Consider the following 22,495-nt stretch of genomic DNA (forward strand, 5'->3'; position numbering starts at 1 on the left):
AATCGATGCTAAATGCGAGATAAGTATTGTCATCAACATTATATAAATTATGAAAAAGTTTGAAAAGTTAAGTAAATCAAGCTGTTTTCAGAGTTCTCATAGCAAGTTTAAATATTATATTTAATTATATTTGTTGTTGAATATTTGGCAATGGTGCTAAAAAGGCAGGATATGGAGGTGAGGCAAATGAAATAATTCCTCATACTGAGAGTCACTTCAAGTTCTCACAATTTTATATGTTGCCAATCGCACAGGATTGTTTATATCTGCGGGCCGTGAAGCCAGAATTGCTTTTATTCTCTCTGCGTGTCTCTATATAATTACAACGTCTCTGATATCGCCATGAATTGATATGCAATATTAAATCTTGGCAACACTTACCAGATTTGTTTTCGCACCATCCGCACGCGACGGCACCGACGCACCATTTTTGTTTGAATTTTTCCGTCTTTGTGTTCAGGTCAAGAGCAGTAAGTTGTTTTATTTAATAAAATCTCTTTTTATTAATTTAATTATTGTTCAAATATTTGCAGATTCATCAAATACTACACCGGAAAACCTATTAACAGGCGAGATTGCCGGTTCTGCAATCAGGAACCGGGTTTATCCGCAGTTTTCATTTGCGTTTCGCTGCGAGCCACTGGAAACCGGTAAGCGCTGTTTATGTTGGAGCTTTCTTCAGAAAAAAATACCGTCGGTTATTCTGTTGAATTTGCTTTGGGAATTGCGGGACCTTTGGTGTTCTAGCCATTTTTTCTATAAAATCCCTGGAGTTGCAATTTTGAGTATCCTTAATGCCGATGAAAATCGTGCTAGATTTAGATGTGAATCCTGCCGGCGATTTCATTGTTAACTATTGGATTACTGATAAAAAAATTTGATTCAATTCAGTAAAGCATTCTTGAATTTTAGTGGAAATTTTTTGATCGTAATCCTGTTAAACTTTTAAGGAGAATGTCAACTTCTGATTGTTTACTATGTTATGAAGGATTTCCTCCGGAATTTCACGGATAAAGCTTTCATCTCTTGGGAATATTAAACACTAGAATAGTTGAGTGATTTTCGTCGGAATTAATCACAAATTCACTCGATAAAAAGTGTATCGTACCTAGTTTGAATAATAAGATTCTTTTCGTTTCATTCAATACCTTAATATTTGCAGATTTCTGATTTGCCGTCGGCAAAACTAGGCAAGCGAAGTCCAGGACCGGGTCAACCATCCAATTTTGAACTCCGCCAGAATACGGTAAGCGTTATTTATGTTTTATGAAATTTATCTCAAAGAGCTTCTTTCGGTTACCTAAACCAGAAATTTCCTTTGAGTGCCTACGGTGTTTGAGAGTTTCCTTATCATGACTGTAGCTTTCAATTAAAATTCCAAAGCTATTTTTCTTTGGATGGGTATTCAACTGAATATTCGAAGAAAATCCTTGCGAATCTTGCCAGGAATCCTTTCCGTATTTGGAGTTCTGACGACACCGTAAAGTAGCTATTGTGATTCCAGTTGAAAATCGAAGTCGCGAAAACCGATTTTATTCTCGTTAAACTTGTAGCGTTAAACTTGTAGCGCATCATTGCGCAACTGGTGCACATTGTTCGCAACCAGATGTGCAGTAATGAAACTTGCGACTAATAGGAGAAAAATTGTCGTGAGTTAAAAAAAATCGGTTTTGAGCTGCACATATAATACCTAGGGTAAAATTCATGAAATGTTGAACAGCTAATTTCTTCGCCTATTGTTGAATGCACGCATTTCTTATGGAGTTCAACAATAGGCGACAAAAATTAGCTGTTCAACATTCATGGCGGTTTCTATATGTACTGCAATAAGCATGTGGCAATGCAGATCTCCGTCCACGCTATTAAAAATGAATGGTATGAGCTCAACTAAGCACGTTGTTTGCTTATTGGAAGTAGGTTACATAACGGTAATCCTTTCAAGCCTTCAAAACCTAAATCAATTCCCAATTCCAGGAAGATTCCCATCGAAAGATTACTTTTATTTGTCGAATACCCACTCAGGATTAAAAACACTAAACACAGGTTTAAATCCACATATGAGAAAGGAATCTTTTGCGAAGCGAATTCTTTCGGAATTCCGAAGGAAATCGTTTAGCAATTCCGAAGGGACGCATTTAGCAATTCCGAAGGGAATAGTTATGCGATTCTGGGCAGAATCGGTTTGCGACTCCGAAGAGAATTGTTTTGCGTTTGGATTCATTATGGGATTCTGAAATGAATTTTTCCCGAAGGAAATTCTTTTAAAATTCCGATGTGAAACGATTAGCAATTCGGACGAGGAAAGTTTTGTGATTTCAAAGAGAATCGTTTTGCGATTCCGCTGAGAATAGTTTTGTGATTCCGGACAGTTGTGCGATTAAGAGATCTGAGACTAAGGGCCAATTTCTTCACCTCCGCTTAACTCTTAAGCGGTGCTTACCCATACGATTAAACCGGGTTTAAGCACTAAGCGGAGGTGATGAAATCGGCCCTAAGGGAATTGTTTTGATTTTGGATTCGTTTTGGGATTCCGAAAAGAATTCTATGTAGTCTTCTGAGACTACAAAAGGATTTGTTTTGCTTTTGGATTCGTTTTGGAATTCCGAAAGGAATCGATTAGCAATGCCGAAGGGAATAGTTTTGCGATTTCAAATATAATCGTTTTGCGATTCCGAACAGGATCATTAACTACATTTCTAGCTTTTATTATAACATATTTCTACAATTCGAAGGAGATTTTAAAAGACATTTTTTTGAGATTCCGAAGAGAATTTGAATAGTTTTGCGATTCCAAAAGGAATATGTAGTCTAGCCAGTGACGTAGCCTGAAAATTTGTCGGGGCGTGGTTTGGTTTTTTTTTAATTTGAGAGGGTTTGAAAAAAATAAAAAAAATAAAAAAAAATGGGGGGAAATGCTTATCTAATCTTCCGGTCAATGTCATCATATAGTGCATATTTTCCTGTATATATACGATTGTGATGCATCACCAGTGCTACGATGTGCACGTATTACCTGGCAATCTAACTGCATTGATTGTCTGCTTTTTCAGAATTCCAAATAATATTCCGTTTAAATATCACAAATGATGGTTAATTGTTTGTGCTAAGGGAAAGAAAAGTGCAGTGGGTATCGGCCAAGTTCCCCCTGGCGGTGCTAAAATGATAAGCGGGAACAATACCTAATTCCATTTAAATCTTTTAGTATCATTAGTGATTAGCACGCGTTATTACTTTATGTGGGGGCACGCATGGAACATATTTTTCAACGCGGGTGTCAGGCGGCTGACCCATGCTCGACCAAAATAGTAAAATTTAGCTAGAATATTTTAATTTTGTTTGATTATTTTTATTTTATTTTTATTTTTGCCATCAAATGATTAGGAGCTTATTTTCAACATCACATAACGCAAGAGAGGGTAAAACTCTGCGTTGCATAGAAAAGCCTTTGCCTCATTTTATGTAATGGCGGGACATGTTAATAATTCATTCTAGTTCTCAAATATTTTGGTAGATACTTCTGGAGGCTGTCAAGGCGGTGGGAGGGACATTGCCTATGAGTGGCAGAGGCGGCTGTGTTCTGGGCGGCAGCATTGTGAAAGCAGTTTCGGGATAGTTAGGATTCAGTTTTCATACTTAAGAGAATATCTAGAATAATAATATATTTTTATGAGCCAACCTCCATTTTTAATCACGAGCTTTATTTAGTAGCATAGGTTATCAGTACTCGTAATATACTTAATTCGGTGGGCACGCTTGGAACACATTTTTAACTCAAGTTCGACCAAAATTGTAAAATTTAATTGATTTATTTTAATTCAGTTTAATTATTTTAATCTTCCTGCGTCAAATGGTTAGGTATTTGTTCCCCCACCCCTTCTGCTACCTCCTTTTCTATTTTATGTTTCCAAACTTAAACCAACGTGATCACACTAATCCCAAACTGCACGTACCTCTATCATATCAATGTACACACGAATCTACATACAAGAAGCGACAATCACCAGAAAACGGATTTCAATCATTTCCCTTTTACCATAAGTATAAATCATCTAAGCTATAATAAACTCTATCGTAGCGATCCCGAACTGTCTAAACATCTAAACACTGTCTATTATGAACATAAACACAACCGTTTCTATCTCTACAAACATTTCTCTAATAAAAAGGTTCCATAGCAGTCGCTAGAGCCGGAAGCGGTCAACAAGCCGCTCCATACTCTCCTCCTCTATCTTCTATTATCTCACAATTTTACTACCCTGAAACTGAACTGTTTCGGACCCCTTATGGGTCTGAAGCAGAGGACGGGACACTCGAGCCTACCAGTCAGTGGATGGAAAGGTCCGTTGTGATAGGGTCTATCACAAGCCTCGGATAACCTGGAATAAGTTTTCCACGAGTCGAGTTCACATTGATTTCATGAGGTCTATAAATTAATCGTCACGTTGAAAATTTAAGCCTGCAGTGTAAACGTATTGCCTAATGTCATACAACGTAGATTGGCCACGGCCCGGGGATACGTTGAGTATAACAAGAATAACAAGAATTTGAGAGGGTTTGAAAAAAAAATAATTCGAATAGGGTCTTTCTACAATTCCTGTATTATATTTCTATAATAATGTTTCTGTTCGAAGGAAAGCTGTATTATATTTCTACAATTCGAAGGAAATCCTTTTTAAATTCCAAAGAAAATCATTTTGGGGGTTCTGAATGAAATCCTTTTGGCTCCGAATTAAATGTATTTGAGGAGAACAGAGTTGCTTTGCTCATGGATGAATTCCAGAAGGAACTCCTGGAGGAATTCCTTGAGAAACTCCTGGAGAAATTTCAGGAGGATTTCCTGGAGGAATTTCAGGAGAAACTCATGGAGGTATTCCACGAGGAACTCATGTAGGAATTCCAGGAGGAACTCCTGGATGAATTCCAGGAGGAACTTCTGCGGTAATTCAAGGAGGAACTCCTGGAGGAATTTCAGGAGGAACTCCTGGAGGAATTCCAGGAGGAACTCCTGGGGGAATTCCAGGAAGAACTCCTGGGGGAATTCCAGGAGGAACTCCCGGGGGAATTCCAGGAGGAACTCCTGGGGGAATTCCAGGAGGAACTCCTGGGGGAATTCCAGGAGGAACTCCTGGAGGAATTCCATGGGGAACTCCTGGAGGAATTCCATGGGGAACTCCTGGAGGAATTCCATGGGGAACTCCTAAAGGAATTCCAGGAGGAACTCATGGAGATATTCCAGGAGGAACTCATGGAATTCCAGGAGGAACTTAATAAGGAATTCCAGGAGGAACTCATGGAGGTATTCCAGGAGGAACTCATAGAGGTATTCCAGGAGGAACTCCTTGAGGAAATCCAGGAGGAACTCCTTGAGGAAATCCAGGAGGAACTCCTGGGGGAATTCCAGGAGGAACTCCTGGGGGAATTCCAGAGGGACTTCCAGGAAAAACTCCTGGGGGAATTCCAGGAGGAACTCCTGGAGGAATTCCAGGAGGAATTCTAGGAGGAACTCCTAGAGGAATTCCTAGAGGAATTCCATGGGGAAATCATGGAGGAATTCCAGGAGGAACTTATAAGGGAATTCCAGGAGGAACTCCGGGAGGAATTCCAGGAGGACCTCATGGGAGAATTCCAAGAGGAACTTATAAAGGAATTTCAGGAGGAACTCTTGGTGGAATTCCAGGAAGAACTCATAAAAGAATTCCAGGAGAAACTTAAAAAGGAATTCCAGGAGGAACTCAAAAAGGAATTCCAGGAGGAACTCATGGAATTCCCCCAGGAGTTCCTTCTGGAATTCCTCCATGAGCAAAGCAACTCTGTTCTCCTCAAATACATTTAATTCGGAGCCAAAAGGATTTCATTCAGAACCCCCAAAAGGATTCTCTTTGGAATCTCAAAAGGATTTCCTTCGAATTGTAGAAATATAATACAGCTTTCCTTCGAACAGAAACATTATTATAGAAATATAATACAGGAATTGGAGAAAGACCCTGTTCGAATTAGTTCCTCCTGGAATTCCCCCAGGAGCTCCTCCTGGAATTCCCCCAGGAGTTCCTCCTGGAATTCCCCCAGGAGTTCCTCCTGGAATTCCTACAGGAGTTCCTCGAGGAATACCTCCAGGAGTTCCTCGTGGAATACCTCCAGGAGTTCCTCCTGGAATTCCTCCAGGAGTTCCTCCTGGAATTCCTCCAGAAGTTCCTCCTGGAATTCCGCCAGGAGTTCCTCTTGGAATACCTCCATGAATTCCTGCTGGAATTCCTACAGGAGTTCCTCCTGTAATTCCTCCAGGAGTTCGTCCTGGAATTCCTCCAGGAGCTCCTCCTGGTATTCCTCCAGGAGTCCTCCTGAAATTCCTCCAGGAGCTCCTCCTGAAATTCCTCCAGGAGTTCCTCCTGGAATTCCTCCAGGAGTTCCTCCTGGAATACCTCCATGAGTTCCTCCTGGAATTCCTATAGGAGTTCCTCCTGTAATTCCACCAGGAGTTCCTCCTGGAATTCCTCCAGGAGTTCCTCCTGGGATTCCTCCAGTAGTTCCTCCTAGAATTCCTCCTGAAATTCCTCCAGGAGCTCCTCCTGGAATTCCTCCAGGAGTTCCTCTTGGAATTCCTCCAGGAGTTCCTCTTGGAATTCCTCCAGAGTTACTCCTGGAATTTCTCCAGGAATTCCTCCTGGAATTCCTCCAGCAGTTTCTCCTGGAATTCCTCCTGGAATTCCTCCAGGAGTTCCTCCTGGAATTCCTTTTTAAGTTCCTCCTGGAATTCCTCCATGAGTTCCTTCTGGAATATCTCCATGAGTTCCTCCAGGAATTCTTCCATTAGTTCCTCCCGGAATTCCTCCAGGAGTTCCTCCTGGAATTCCTCCAGGAGTTCCTCTTGGAATTTCTCCAAGAGTTCATTCTGGAATTCCTTTATAAGTTCCTCCTGGAATTCTTCCATAAGGTCCTTCTGGAATTCCTCCAGGAGTTCCTCCTGGAATTCCCTTATAAGTTCCTCCTGGAATTCCTCCATGATTTCCCCATGGAATTGCTCCAGGAATTCCTCTAGGAGTTCCTCCTAGAATTCCTCCTGGAATTCCCCCAGGAGTTTCTTCTGGGATTCCCCCAGGAGTTCCTCCTGGAATTCATCCTGGAGTTCCTCCTGGAATTCCTCCTGGAGTTCCTCCTGGAATTCCTCCTGGAGTTCCTGCTGGAATTCCTCAAGGAGTTCCTCCTGGAATACCTCCATGAGTTCCTCCAGGAATTTCTTTTTGAGTTTCTCCTGGAATTCCTTTTTAAGTTCCTCCTGGAATTCCTCCATGAGTTCCTTCTGGAATATCTTCATGAGTTCCTCCAGGAATTCTTCCATTAGTTCCTCCCGGAATTCTTCCAGAGTTCCTCCAGGAGTTCCTCTTGGAATTTCTCCAAGAGTTAATTCTGGAATTCCTTTATAAGTTCCTCCTGGAATTCTTCCATAAGGTCCTTCTGGAATTCCTCCAGGAGTTCCTCCTGGAATTCCCTTATAAGTTCCTCCTGGAATTCCTCCATGATTTCCCCATGGAATTGCTCCAGGAATTCCTCTAGGAGTTCCTCCTAGAATTCCTCCTGGAATTCCCCCAGGAGTTTCTTCTGGAATTCCCCCAGGAGTTCCTCCTGGAATTCATCCTAGAGTTCCTCCTGGAATTCCTCCTGGAGTTCCTCCTGGAATTCCTCCTGGAGTTCCTGCTGGAATTCCTCAAGGAGTTCCTCTGGAGGATTTCCAGGAGGAACCTCTGGAGGAATTCCAGGAGGAACCTCTGGAGGAATTCCAGGAGGAACCTCTGGAGGAACTCTGGAGGAACTCCTGGAGGAACTCTTGGAGGAATTCCAGGAGGAACTCCTGGAGGAATTCCAGGAGGAACTCTTGGAGGAATTCCAGGAGGAACTCCTGGAGGAATTCCAGGAGGAACTCCTGGAGGAATTCCAAGAGGAACTCCTGGAGGAATTCCAGGAGGAACTCCTGGAGGAATTCCAGGAGGAACTCCTGGAGGAATTCCAGGAGGAACTCCTGGAGGAATTCCAGGAGGAACTCCTGGAGGAATTCCAGGAACTCCTGGAGGAATTCCAGGAGGAACTCCTGGAGGAATTCCAGGAGGAACTCCTGGAGGAATTCCAGGAGGAACTCCTGGAGGAATTCCAGGAGGAACTCCTGGAGGAATTCCAGGAGGAACTCCTGGAGGAATTCCAGGAGGAACTCCTGGAGGAATTCCAGGAGGAATTCCTGGAGAAATTCCAAGAGGGACTCCTGGAGGAATTCCAGGACTCCTGGAGAAATTCCAAGAGGGACTCCTGGAGGAATTCCAGGAGGAATTCCTGGAGGAATTCCAGGACGAACTCCTGGAGGAATTACAGGAGGAACTCCTGTAGGAATTCCAGGAGGAACTCATGGAGGAATTCCTGGAGGAATTCCAGGAGGAACTCCTGGAGGAATTCCAGGAGGAACTCCTGGAGGAATTCCAGGAGGAACTCCTGGAGGAATTCCAGGAGGAACTCCTGGAGGAACCTCTGGAGGAATTCCAGGAGGAACCCCTGGAGGAACTCCTGGAGGAATTCCAGGTGGAACTCCTGGAGGAATTCCAGGAGGAACTCCTGGAGGAATTCCAGGAGGAACTCCTGGAGGAATTCCAGGAGGAACCCCTGGAGGAATTCCAGGAGGAACTCCTGGAGGAATTCCAGGAGGAACTCCTGGAGGAATTCCAGGAGGAACTCCTGGAGGAATTCCAGGAGGAACTCCTGGAGGAATTCCAGGAGGAACTCCTGGAGGAACTCCTGGAGGAATTCCTGGAGGAACTCCTGGAGGAACTCCTGGAGGAACTCCTGGAGGAACTCCTGGAGGAATTCCAGGAGGAACTGCTGGAGGAATTACAGGAGGATTTCCAGGAGGAACTCCTGAAGGATTTCCAGGAGGAACTCCTGGAGGAATTCCAGGAGGAACTCCTGGAAGAATTTCTGGAGGAATTCCATGAGGAACTGCTGGAGGAACTCCTAGAGGAATTCCAGGTGGAACTCCTGGAGGAATTCCAGAAGGAACTCCTGGAGGAATTCCAGGAGGAACTCCTGGAGGAATTCCAGGAGGAACTCCTGGAGGAATTCCAGGAGGAACCTCTGGAGGAATTCCAGGAGGAACCTCTGGAGGAATTCCAGGAGGAACCTCTGGAGGAATTCCAGGAGGAATTCCAGGAGGAACTCCTGGAGAAATTCCAGGGGGGACTCCTGGAGGAATTCCAGGAGGGACTCCTGGAGGAATTCCTGGAGGAATTCCAGGAGGAACCTCTGAAGGAATTCCAGGAGGAACTCCTGGAGGAATTCCAGGAGGAACTCCTGGAGGAATTCCAGGAGGAACTCCTGGAGGAATTCCAGGAGGAACTCCTGGAGGAATTCCAGGAGGAACTCCTGGAGGAATTCCAGGAGGAACTCCTGGAGGAATTCCAGGAGGAACTCCTGGAGGAACTCCTGGAGGAATTCCAGGAGGAACTCCTGGAGGAATTCCAGGAGGAACTCCTGGAGGAATTCCAGGAGGAACTCCTGGAGGAATTCCAGGAGGAATTGCAGGAGGAACTCCTGGAGGAACCTCTGGAGGAATTCCAGGAGGAACCTCTGGAGGAACTCCTGGAGGAATTCCAGGTGGAACTCCTGGAGGAATTCCAGGAGGAACTCCTGGAGGAATTCCAGGAGGAACTCCTGGAGGAATTCCAGGAGGAACCTCTGGAGGAATTCCAGGAGGAACTCCTGGAGGAATTCCAGGAGGAACTCCTGGAGGAATTCCAGGAGGAACTCCTGGAGGAATTCCAGGAGGAACTCCTGGAGGAATTCCAGGAGGAACTCCTGGAGAAATTCCAGGAGGAACTCCTGGAGGAATTCCAGGAGGAACTCCTGGAGGAATTCCAGGAGGAACTCCTGGAGGAATTCCAGGAGGAACTCCTGGAGGAATTCCAGGAGGAACTCCTGGAGGAATTCCAGGGGGAACTCCTGGAGGAATTCCAAGAGGAACTTCTGGAGGAATTCCAGGAGGAACTCCTGGAGTAATTCCAGAAGGAACTCCTGGAATAATTCCAGAAGGAACTCCTGGGGGAATTCCAGAAGGAACTCCTGGAGGAATTCCAGAAGGAACTCCTGGAGGAATTCCAGAAGGAACTCCTGAAGGAATTCCAGAAGGAACTCCTGGAGGAATTCCAGAAGGAACTCCTGGAGGAATTCCAGAAGGAACTCCTGGAGGAATTCCAGAAGGAACTCCTGGAGGGATTCCAGAAGGAACTCCTGGAGGGATTCCAGAAGGAACTCCTGGAGGGATTCCAGAAGGAACTCCTGGAAGAATTCTAGGAGGAACTCCTGGGGGAATTCCAGAAGGAACTCCTGGGGGAATTCCAGGAGGAACTCCTGGAGGAATTCCAGGAGGAACTCCTGGAGGAATTCCAGGAGGAACTTGAGGAGGAATTCCAGGAGGAACTTCTGGAGGAATTTCAGGAAGAACACCAGGAGGAATTCTAGGAAGAACTTCTGAAGGAATTCCAGGAAGAACTTCTGGAGGGATTCCAGGAAGAACTCCAGGAGGAACTTCTGGAGGAACTCCTGGAGGAATTCCAGGAGGAACTCCTGGAGGAATTCCAGGAGGAACTCCTGGAGGAATTCCAGGAGGAACTCCTGGAGGAATTCCAGGAGGAGCTCCTGGAGGAATTAAGGAGGAAATCCTGGAGGAATTCAGGAGGAAATCCTGGAGGAATTCAGGAGGAAATCCTGGAGGAATTCCAGGAGGAACTCCTGGAGGAATTCAGGAGGAACTCCTGGAGGAATTCCAGGAGGAACTCCTGGAGGAATTCCAGGGGGAACTCCTGGAGGAATTCCAAGAGGAACTTCTGGAGGAATTCCAGGAGGAACTCCTGGAGTAATTCCAGAAGGAACTCCTGAAAGAATTCCTGACGAAACTCCTGGGGGAATTCCAGAAGGAACTCCTGGAGGAATTCCAGAAGGAACTCCTGGAGGAATTCCAGAAGAAACTCCTGAAGGAATTCCAGAAGGAACTCCTGGAGGAATTCCAGAAGGAATTCCTGGAGGAATTCCAGAAGGAATTCCTGGAGGAATTCCAGAAGGAACTCCTGGAGGAATTCCAGAAGGAACTCCTGGAGGAATTCCAGAAGGAACTCCTGGAGGAATTCCAGAAGGAACTCCTGGAAGAATTCTAGGAGGAACTCCTGGAGGAATTCCAAGAGGAACTCCTGGGGGAATTCCAGAAGGAACTCCTGGGGGAATTCCAGGAGGAACTCCTGGGGGAATTCCAGGAGGAACTCCTGGATGAGATCAAGGAGGGACTAATGGAGGAGTTCCAGGAGGGACTCCTGGAGGAGATCAAGGAGGGACTCCTGGAGGAGATCAAGGAGGAACTCCTGGAGGAATTCCAGGAGCAACTCCTGGAGAAACTCCTGGAGGAACTTCTGGAGAAACTCTTGGAGAAATACCAGGAGGAACTCCTGGAGGATGGAAATTTTTGAGGCATTCCGAAGGAAATCCTTAAGGCATTCCGTTCCGAAGGGAGTTCTTGAAGCATTCAGAAGGTTATCCTGGGAGCATCTCGAAGAGTATCATTAGGGCATTCCGAAGGGAATCCTTGGGGCATTCGAAGGGAATTCTTGGGGCATTCTGAAGGTAATTTTCCTGATGTTTCTGAATTAATTTTCTCTGTGATTCTAATGAGTATCACTTGAAAGACCATAGATTTCGAAGATAATTCTTCTGGGATTCTTATGAAAATCAGAATGAGGAGTTCTAAGGAAATTCTCAAGACATTCCGAATAGAACCTATTGGGAATTATGAAGGGAATAAATTGGGGATTCCAATGGGAAACCTGGAGTTTTGAGAAGAATCACTTTAAGCTTTCAATGAGAATATTCAAATACGCAAAGGAAATTTTTGAGGAAGTCCCAGGAGAATTCTCCCGAGATTTCGATCTAAATGTTTCTGGAATTTTAGAAAAAACCCTTTTGGCGAAAATTGTTCGGTAAATTCGATGGACGTTCTGCTGGGATTCTGATGCGATTTCTTTATATTTTCTGCGAAACCCAAAATGAACTTCACCGGAATCTATGAAGTATTTTTTCTGAATTCTAGAAAGATTTTGTTTTTCTTAAATAATATTTCCATCCTGAGTGATATTTTTGAAAGAAATCTATCGGTGTTTATCGTAGAAATATTTGCATCAAGTAAGCGAAAAATTTTACTCCGGTATGTCAGAAGGATTCCGCAAAGAATTTCAATAAGAATTTAATTCCAGAATTGAAAAAAAAAACACCATAATAAAGTTAAAAAAGCAGGTTTCCCATCGGAATTCCAGAAGTATTCTCATCAGGATCCCCAGATGGATTCCCATCGGAAAACCAAATGGATTTCCATCAAAATCTCTGAAGCGTTCTTTACCGAAGGATTTACCTTAAAATTTCAAAAGGATTCTACTTGGAATCCCACAAGGGTTACCTTCAAAATTCCAGGAAGATTCCAATCGGCATTCTAAAAATATACTCTTAAAACCCCACCGTTCCAATTGGTTTCTCCGTGAGGTTATTAGCGGAATCTTACTGGAAATTTGATTAAAATACTCCTGAGCAACACTTTTTTCATGGTATAAGACATTATTAGAACCTATTAGAACTACTGCGCCCTAAAAAAAAAAGAAAAATGGATAACAATTAATTAAAACAAGTATGTAATCTGGTGTATACGCCAATTTTTATATGTATTATGGCAAGTAATTCTAGGAATACCGCAGTTGGTTAAGATGCTTTATACCAGCTAAGAATTCCTTGAAGAAAATAAAAAAAAACCTTTATTTCATTTCTAATAAATATCATCGCTCCTCATCATCCCTACTGAACGTGTTTTCTCTTTTTCAGCGTATGAAGTCTTTCTTGATCACCGACCTCTGTGTCGCTCGGTTCTATACTTTAAAAGGTGTATCAAGGTAATTCATCTGGAACTGACCTGCGAGTTTCAAGTGAAAATCAATACACCTGTCGCCAATTCACTGGATCAGAGGTTCGTATTCACGATGACTCGCTGTCCCTGTCATTACAGTTGATAGCTACACATGGACAGCAAATCAAACGAGCTGATAGCGGCTACTCAGAAGAACCTCTGTCTAGGTGAACAACTTGTCTGAAAAGCTGAAATATGGAACTGAAAAGAGGAACTTGATGTAGCTGTTCATGATGGTCACAGCTCTTGAAGTCAAGCATCCCAATCTGTCGAAGAGTACCATGGTGCTTCAGCTTTATGGAAATAACTCAATCTGTAGGCAATCTTGTGCAAGTCCTGTGAGATAGGTTTTAGAAAAAAATTATGTATGTTATGAGCAAATTTAAAAAATAATAAAATATCATGATTAACAAACTCAAAAGATAACATGAAATCACCAGAATAACTCAAATCACATATTCCTACTATGCATATGGCTCATAATAGCCGGCCGCTTTACATCACATGCATCTACATCGCTTTGATTACGTCATTTTATTTATTACGTCGATAGAAATTACATCGCTCCTTCTTATTACACAGCAAGCTGTCGAGTACATCGCGCAGTGTAATATTCAACAAGCGATGGATTCGGTTGGTTGCAGCGATTTCGATGTAATATTCAACAACTTTTTTTGCTGTGTACAGGTAAGTATTTACAATATCAATATTCATTCTTTCTAATCATTTTCTTCTTTTTTTACAGGTCCTACTCACTTGGTTCTTTCGATACCACTAACCGACGATTTATCCGGATTATTTTGTAGTATTTTTCACTACCAAGCTCACAAATTCAATTTTGGAATAAAACTTTATTATCACCGAACTAAACACTCTTGACTTTACTTTTTGATCGCAAAATCTTTATATACCTTTTCTGCCCTTGTTTGCGTCTTTTCTCTCTACTACTTCTACATCCTACACTCACTCTCCCTCTATCTACCACTACTATTGCGCGCAAGCTCTCATGTTGCAGCTATGTTGCGCGTTAGGCCTGTTCACCGCTAGACCTGTTCAATGCGGCGTCGCAACACCTTGATTGGTGTTTATTTTATATACACCAAATGTAAATCAGAACAGTTACTAATAAGGCATTCAGTCTACGAATTGTATCATGTTATATAGAGTAATTGTACCGATTTGTCCACGGCTCCTAATTTGGAAGTTTTGCGCATAACTTCGAAAATGAATCACCTATATATACACCCCAAACGCAGTGGAAAGGAACAACGACGGTAATGGTAGAATTTGATAGTTAGTCCATTCCATCTAGTTTCTGTCAAATATTGCCGTTACTGTCACCAATCCATTCGATTGGATTTTTAACTTCTCTGCTGAAAATGATCGATCACATATTGTTTTTGATAGGTATTTGTAGTTAATTGTAGTTTATTGATATGAAACGCTAGTGATGGTAAGATGGTAAGATGTGTGCACTGCGAGATTTAGCTATTATTTATTGAATTTAATCAAGAATGTGATAGAATGATAGCAGATGGCAGGAATTTCATCGTGGTTATTATATTGCTGGATTTTTCCGTTTACCACGTAGACAAGGGTGATGCAAATGCTGTAAACCATAGAAAACTTGTATATTAAATCTAATCAAACTTTAAAGTACAATGTATGCATCAATTCTCAAAACCACTTCCAAAGTTAGATTTAATTTGCAAATTTGGTGGAAGATCAAACATTTTTATCGACTAACCAGATTTTCATCTGAGACAAATTCAAACTTACTTTATACAGTAATTTTGTATGGATATGGGTTCGTTCCGGGGTTCCAGAACTGCCCAGTATTCTAAGTGAGCAGCTTGGGTGTGATCTGAGAGGTGTAATGACTTCGCTGCTGTTATGTGCTTGAGGAGCTTCAAGTTAGTTGGGGTGTTCCTTTTGGCAGGGTTCTTGGGAGCACACTTGCCGCAGTACTGGCAGGAACTATTAGTTCCTGGTACTGGAATTATTAGTTCCTGGTACTGGGATCAGTATTTATACGATAGGTCTTATGTTCAACGGCACCTGTCAACCGGTCCGATGTACATTGACGAATGTACATGTCAAATGGAAAACAGTCGTAGCAGCGTAGTCGAAAGTAACATGGTGCTTGGTATAAGGTCGCATCGCTTAGGTCGAATGTATAGTACATTTTTTCAAAACGACGCAAAATAATTTTATGATCAAAATATTAGTTTCTTGTGAAAAAATCATGATGAACTTATAATAGTTGAATAAAACGATTTTATTTGAAATTTCACGTGACAATTTTTTACAGATTTGATTTATTTTAGTTAAATAACATTTAATTTTCCCTTTGGAAACATTGTCAATCGTTTTCTCCGAATGTGCTAAGTTGCACATTCGACCTATTCAAAAAGCAGTCTAGAAATTAGGATAGATTTCAAACGTTAATAGCGTCTTTATCTTTCGATGGATTTTCGACATTTGCTTATCAATCGATTCAGAAACTCTCCAGCAATTTGCCAATTCTATTGATACTATTGATTATCAACGTTAAACTATTGAAAATGTTGTTTCTTTCCAAAACGGGTGGAAAATTCAATTCCGTTCATAAATCCCCAACACGGACATCAGATTGCAGTAAGGTATACCAAAAAATCATGATGAACTTATAATAGTTGAATAAAACGATTTTATTTGAAATTTCACGTGACAATTTTTTACAGATTTGATTTATTTTAGTTAAATAACATTTAATTTTCCCTTTGGAAACATTGTCAATCGTTTTCTCCGAATGTGCTAAGTTGCACATTCGACCTATTCAAAAAGCAGTCTAGAAATTAGGATAGATTTCAAACGTTAATAGCGTCTTTATCTTTCGATGGATTTTCGACATTTGCTTATCAATCGATTCAGAAACTCTCCAGCAATTTGCCAATTCTATTGATTAATTGCATATTATTCGGCAACTCGGCCGTACGAAAACCATTTTTTTGTTAAATATCTTGGCTGTGCATATGCACAGCATATGTTTCGAAATGGACAAATTGATATGAAATTTGCGAAAAAGAATCCACGTGTCTTGGAGGGACTCGAACCCTCAACCTCCTACTCTCTAGATAGGCGTGATAACCCCTACACAACAAGACCACTTAAAGGTCACGTTTGCGGAAAAGCCATCAGAATCCAGTACCAACCTCCACCGCAGTTAGCTTTCTTTTTGCAAATTGAATATCTTCGGATGTGATTTGCCCAATCTCACATTTGCTTTACTGTTGTATATCCACAGCCAAGCCAGTTCACATTGGTCATTAAACGAGCGGATCGCCCTCCATGCCCCCGAGCAACGTGCTGGGCTGGCCGGTATAGAATGCGAATTCAATCGCACTCTGCTGTGCCAAAGGCTTGCTTGGCTAAAGCATTTGATGAGTTTGATTGCCTTTACGTAAACGGTCGCGTGTACTCAGACGACTAATGACGGTGAAAGACCGACACTTGATTACAATTAATTGCATATTATTCAGCAACTCGGCCGTACGAAAACCATTTTTTGTTAAATATCTTGGCTGTGCATATGCACAGCATATATTTCAATGGAGTCCCTCCAAGACACGTGGATTCTTTTTCGCAAATTTCATATCAATTTGTCCATTTCAGAACATATGCTGCGCATATGCAGCAGCAAATATTAACAAATTTGCAATTAATGAACCGCGGTGGAGTTGGTATCAACAGCTTTGCAAAATATTAATGATATCGCTATCAGAGCTGAGGATAATTTCCCTGTACGCAAATTCTTCATAAATTCAACTGTATCCATTCAGGCATATATATGCTATACACAACAAATATATTAACAAAAAAAAATTCTATTGATACTATTGATTATCAACGTTAAACTATTGAAAATGTTGTTTCTTTCCAAAACGGGTGGAAAATTCAATTCCGTTCATAAATCCCCAACACGGACATCAGATTGCAGTAAGGTACACAGAAAGAAAAATCATTATTAGAATTAAAAAAATCGTTGGTAAAACTAAAAAGTTGCGTTGGTTCTTTTTCGTAGAGAGTTGCGTGTGTTCAAAATAAAAGTAGGAAAACTTTTATTACTCCCATGGTTGAAAAATTGAGTGTCGCTCTGAAATTAAAAGTTTGAACATTCAAAGTGAAAGTCGAGGTAAAAGTATAGAACTGTCAAATCAAAATGGTAGCACTAACGAAATAAGAATGGAAATGTTTTACTTGGAAACGAAATCTCCCACCCCCAACTTTCCATTTATGGTTTTCTCTTGGATTAAATTTAATCGTAATTTTAGTTTTTTCTCTATATTTCAAAATTTTATTATTTATGGACCACAAACACAAACGTGAAAAAGCATCCCATCAAGGAGTCGTTTCAACATTTCTTTATCCGAGCTTCCAAAACCGGATTTAATAGGTTGAACATGTTTCATTTTTTGGATTCGCATCGCAGCCATCCAAATATCGCGCCATTTGTTTTCGCCGTTATTAGGAATGCCAGGTTATCTACAATAAAAAATGATCGAATAGCTTATAAAGTAACATTTATGATTATATTGTGTCTTTATTTCAACAAGTAAAAACAGCACCGCAGCTTCACGCTCTTGAACTGGGAGTTGTGCATGTGCTGTTTTTCAAGTGAGACAAATTCGCACCGGTATTTTTTACGTCCCGGTACTTTTTCGAATACATAATTTTAATAAACATAAGACCTACCTTTCGATTTCGAGGAACTGTGCCAGCCCGGAAATGAATTATCTCCTGCGGAACCATCCCGCCATGAGACGCGTACCTGGAGGGGCGTTTTTTGCATCCATCGATGGAGGATCGTATAGGTTCTAGAATAAAAATAAATATTGAAGCAAAGTTTAATATGAAACAAAAACACAACATGCAGTGTAATTTACCAATAACCTACCTGTATTAGAAATCGATGAAAGCGCCAGCGAGTAAATTCCATTCGAAGAGTTTGTGACACAAACTAATTTTAATTATTTATCACAAGGTGATTGGCACGATTTTTGATTTCCGGCTCGTCAGCACTCAGCAGATAATTGCGGCAAAACCAAGCCAAAACAAACAAGAAAGTGTTTGGTTAGTTTGACAGTTTAACAATGTTTGCGTTGAAAATAAAAACTTTTATATTTACACTCTGAATAAACTAAAAACACTTTTGAAGTTAAAACATAACTTTTGCTTGAATTTAATCTACTTTTATTTTTAAGAAAATCAAACGCTTTTCAAATTAAGAAGGCAAATTATTTAAAGAAACAATGTTTGTTTTTTCTGTGTACGGGCCTTTTGATCCACTGTTTCGTTTTCCCTGTGTATAAAAAGCCCCGTGTTTCGCGTGCGCGCGTCATTTTCATTCTGGATGTCACGGCGAGCGGACCAAGGCGTCCAGAAGCGGTCCCAGTGACAACGGCTGTCTCAGATGAAATTTTTTCGGTCGGTGGTGGTGGAGGTCGTGGAAGCAGCAGCACATCATTTTCATCTGTGTCCCATCTTCGGCGGATCTGGCAATCGACGGCGTTCGTTGAGCCGAATCATCGGATGGCGGTCGCGCAGCCCAGTGGCTACACAAGTGGCAATTAATCGGTTCTTTTCAGGACCATCATTATATTTGGGAGGAAGGTTAAGTTGAAATAATTTTCCTAAAGTGCAACCGTTAGGAACTGGAAAATTCTTCGGTGAAATTTTCTAGCGTAATTCGGAGTTGTATGATTTTAGTGATTGAGAATGTTGATATTAGACGAACTTTCTAAATAGAACAAAGCATAATTGTTTGGCATCGGTAGCGGAATCATAGCATTAGTGCCGGTCCGAGCATAGGCTGTCATCGGAAGATTGCTACAGCAATTTATTCACTAACGTGTTGCGTTTGTCACGATTTGGATGTTGTCGGCACAACATGAAATTTTCCCGCGAGACTAATTTTGTATTTTTCCTGTTGATTGAAAAAGAAATCGGTTCCGAAATGAACTTTATTCAAAGCGCAACGCTAACGTCGGTAGTTGAATCCCAAGCAAGTATCGGAACGAGACCATGCAAAAAATTGATTCGCATTATGACTGAAAAAATTGTATGGCGTCAGTATTGATGTTTGCTACAGATTTTTTTGACGTAAACTTCGTCTAATGGGAAGACTCAGATACAGGGTTTAAAACGGAAATTTCCAAATTCGAGACTGTCACAAAAATTAGGATAGATTTCAAACGCTAATAGCGTCTTTATCTTATTTTCGATATTTACTTATCAATCGATTCGGAAACCCTTCAGCAATTTGCAAATTCTATTGATACTATTGATTATCATTAATGCTTAATTTACTTTCTACAACAAATATGATTTTGAAAAAGTATCACCGGCGCGTGCTTACTTGCAATCTACATGCTGATACATTTACAGTTACATCAAACAACTGAAAACCGAAATACGCCACTCCAAAATTACGAGGTGACAATGTTAAAAAGAGACAGAAGATAGGAACAATAACACGGTGTGTAGTGCCTCCCCGAGTCACCTTTAGAGCCACTTTCATTGATGGTAGCCGATCGTTAGTACTTCATATCAAATATCATATCATATCATAACATACCAAAGAATATTGTGGCCAAATTTCATAAAATTTGGTCAACAAAAACCCCCCCGACAATAATAGAACAAAACCTGCCAAAGCCGTCATTCCTCCTACATCATACAAGAAAATTTAAACTGAGCGCTGCTCAAGGGGTGTCTCACCGCTAACGATGGCAGCGAATTTAAATCGAAATAAAGTCGATTTTTATTATATGGGCTAATTGATGAATATTGCAACACACCTTCAACAGCACTGAACTGTAATTTTTGTCTTAGCAAGCGCGGATTTTAGGCGTTACCAATGGCATTAATTGTTTGTTTAATTTGCCATCAACAAATAAGTTGGAAAATGATTGCTGAAGATATTTTAAATTTATATTAAGTACCGATAAACTATTTTCTTATTTCAGGCTTTGGTTGTTGAAGATAGTTACAGGACGACGCAGAAGACGACACTATCTTGAGCTGAATAGATTTATGAGGAAAACCTACTGAGGCTACAGTGTTGAACGTTTATTGTGTTCAACAATATTCTAAGGAACCAAGCTTTTGTACCCGGTCGCCTCAAACGTAATATTAGAACTCAGAATTTTGAGACCTATAACTACAGTATTTACAGTACTAGACGTATAATAAGTACTATTTAATTGGTATGCTCTAACGTTGTTCCTGTGCGGAAACTCTCGGAATCTTCCACTTTCAAATTCGCTACTACTCGATGATGTATTTTTCATTTTCGTATTACTCAAAGAGGTATGATCGTTCTTCATCGGATCAGTTCCGTCAGGAGGTAATATGATGGAAGTCCAGATCTTTAACTACGGTGCTGGTGAGAATTCATTTTATTAAGGTTTCAAATCAAACTTATTTGTTTCTGATCACTATAAAAGGAGATAATAAATTTAAACAACAAAATATTTTTCATTCGTTATACGTATGCTATTCATTATTCCTTACTTTAAGAAAAAGAAAATGTAAATGTTCCTGATACATTTCGTGTTGCGATTGAATTTATCCCATTACCTCAAGGCGGAAACTAGTCTGATTACGCTACTGAATGGTTCGCCGTGGCTTCTGCTCTGAAGTGCATGCGGAAGAAACTGTATGGGCGCAGCTCAGATGATTGACTGCAACGTATGAGGGAATGGGCCAAATAGTTCAAAAGTATACGGCGTCCGCTGGCTCTTCAACACATCTAGAATCACACTTTTCAGCACTCTGGATGATAGGTGGCAATATGTTAGTCTTGGCCTCTCGACAGTTGGTACACGGTGCCATTGAGGCATTCGCAAATAGAAAGTTGCAACCCATGCTGATGATGCGTCAGGTAGAATCCATAATAGAAAACACGGTGTTCTATGCATTTCATCGATACCACAAATTCGAGCGACGATCACTGTCACTTTTTGATTTGACAGATGGTATATTCGATGGGTTGCTAAAATCAGTTTTGAGATCTTTGAATAATTAATTTACATCGAAATAAAGTCGCTTTGGTTGCTTGGTTAATTTTCAGCAAATAAATTCAATTTATTCTATGTGAGACACCCCTTGGCGCTGGCAATGTTAATGACGACGACCGCGCGACCCGCACCATCGCCGGGAATAAAATTTCCGGTAGGAGCTCCGCCGATGCTGAAGGTGGTACCACGGTCTGCTCTCCGCGACATCTCGAACGAAATGGCTCGCGCGCGGGGGAGAGCAGTTTTCTTGTAATCAATAAAGTTGAACCTGTGGCCACGCCCCTTTGGTGAGTGTGTGACGGTTACACAATATTTGCAGTCATACCGGACAACAAAGAGGCGGGACTAATGAGCCATCTTTATTGATTATAAGAAAACTGCTCTCCCGCGCGCGCGTGGCCCATTCCAGTTCGAGACAGCAGCACATACGGACGTGTTTATTGTTCGCGCATTTTGACAACTACGTCTAAGGGGAAGCCTTGGATACAGGGTGCAAAATGAAAAATTTCCAAATTGGGGACCGTCACGAAATCATGTAAAATTTCAAACGGTAATGGCGACTTTATCTTTCGACGGATTTTCGAGATTTTGTTAATTATAGATTCGGAAACTTTCCACCAATTTACTAATTGTATTAAAACTATTCATTATCAACGGCAAACTATTGAAAATGTTATTTCTTTCCAAACCGGGTGCAAAATTCAAAAATAATCAATCCCGTTCATAAATCCCCAACACGAACATCAGATTGCAGTAAGGTACGGACCTTTTGATCCACTGCTTCGTTTTCCCTGTGTATAAAAAGCCCCGTGTTTCGCGTGTGCGCGTCATCTTCATTCTGGATTTCATGGAACACGGACCAAGGCGTCCAGAAGCGGTCCTAGCGACAACGGCTGTGGTGGTGCGGATGAAAATTTTTCGTTCGATAGTGGGGGCGGTCGTGGCAACAGTAGTACATCTTTACATCCGTGTTACAAGCAGCATTTTTGGATCTGGCAATTAACGGCGTGCGTAGAGCCGAATCATCAGATGGCTGTCGCGCAGTCCAGTAGTTGTTGTTGGTGAGGCACATAATTGGGAATGAATCGGATCTTTTCAGAACCACCATTATGTTTGGGAAGAAGGTTAAGTTGAAATAATTTGTCTATAGTGCAAACGCTAGGAACTAGAAAATTCTTCAGTGAAATATTCTAGCGTGATTCTGAGCTCAATTATATGATGTTTGTCTAGCACTTAACTTACTCTTCTTGCTGTGGATTTAATTTTGAACAATGATTCAGTGATTGACAAGAGATTGAGAAAGCTGATATAAGACGAACTTTTTTCATAGAACAAAGCATAATTGTTTGGTATCGCTACCCGGATAAAAATTTACAGTACCTTGTATGGTTTAATCCATTTGTATATTATAGATTGAATGGTAAACAATACAATCGACTGTTCGTTTAATGTAGATTATTTACGG

The 22,495-nt window shown here is 41.3% G+C and overlaps 3 long non-coding RNA genes across 3 annotated transcripts; 2 read left to right on the top strand and 1 right to left on the bottom strand.

The window, feature by feature from the left end:
- Positions 1 to 341: 341 nt before the first annotated feature.
- LOC134204774 (uncharacterized) lies at positions 342 to 13,131 on the top strand. The gene is made up of 4 exons (XR_009977970.1): positions 342 to 470; positions 534 to 650; positions 1,163 to 1,246; positions 12,889 to 13,131. It is a non-coding gene; the product is annotated as an uncharacterized LOC134204774 (long non-coding RNA).
- Positions 13,132 to 13,151: 20 nt separating this feature from the next.
- LOC134204775 (uncharacterized) lies at positions 13,152 to 13,831 on the top strand. The gene is made up of 3 exons (XR_009977971.1): positions 13,152 to 13,335; positions 13,553 to 13,657; positions 13,716 to 13,831. It is a non-coding gene; the product is annotated as an uncharacterized LOC134204775 (long non-coding RNA).
- A 3,446-nt stretch (positions 13,832 to 17,277) lies between these two features.
- LOC134204776 (uncharacterized) lies at positions 17,278 to 18,100 on the bottom strand. The gene is made up of 3 exons (XR_009977972.1): positions 17,907 to 18,100; positions 17,705 to 17,826; positions 17,278 to 17,494 (listed from the first exon to the last, which is right to left on the bottom strand). It is a non-coding gene; the product is annotated as an uncharacterized LOC134204776 (long non-coding RNA).
- Positions 18,101 to 22,495: the final 4,395 nt, after the last annotated feature.

Source organism: Armigeres subalbatus, unplaced genomic scaffold (assembly GCF_024139115.2).
Source record: "Armigeres subalbatus isolate Guangzhou_Male unplaced genomic scaffold, GZ_Asu_2 Contig884, whole genome shotgun sequence".
In the NCBI taxonomy this organism is placed as follows: domain Eukaryota; kingdom Metazoa; phylum Arthropoda; class Insecta; order Diptera; family Culicidae; genus Armigeres; species Armigeres subalbatus.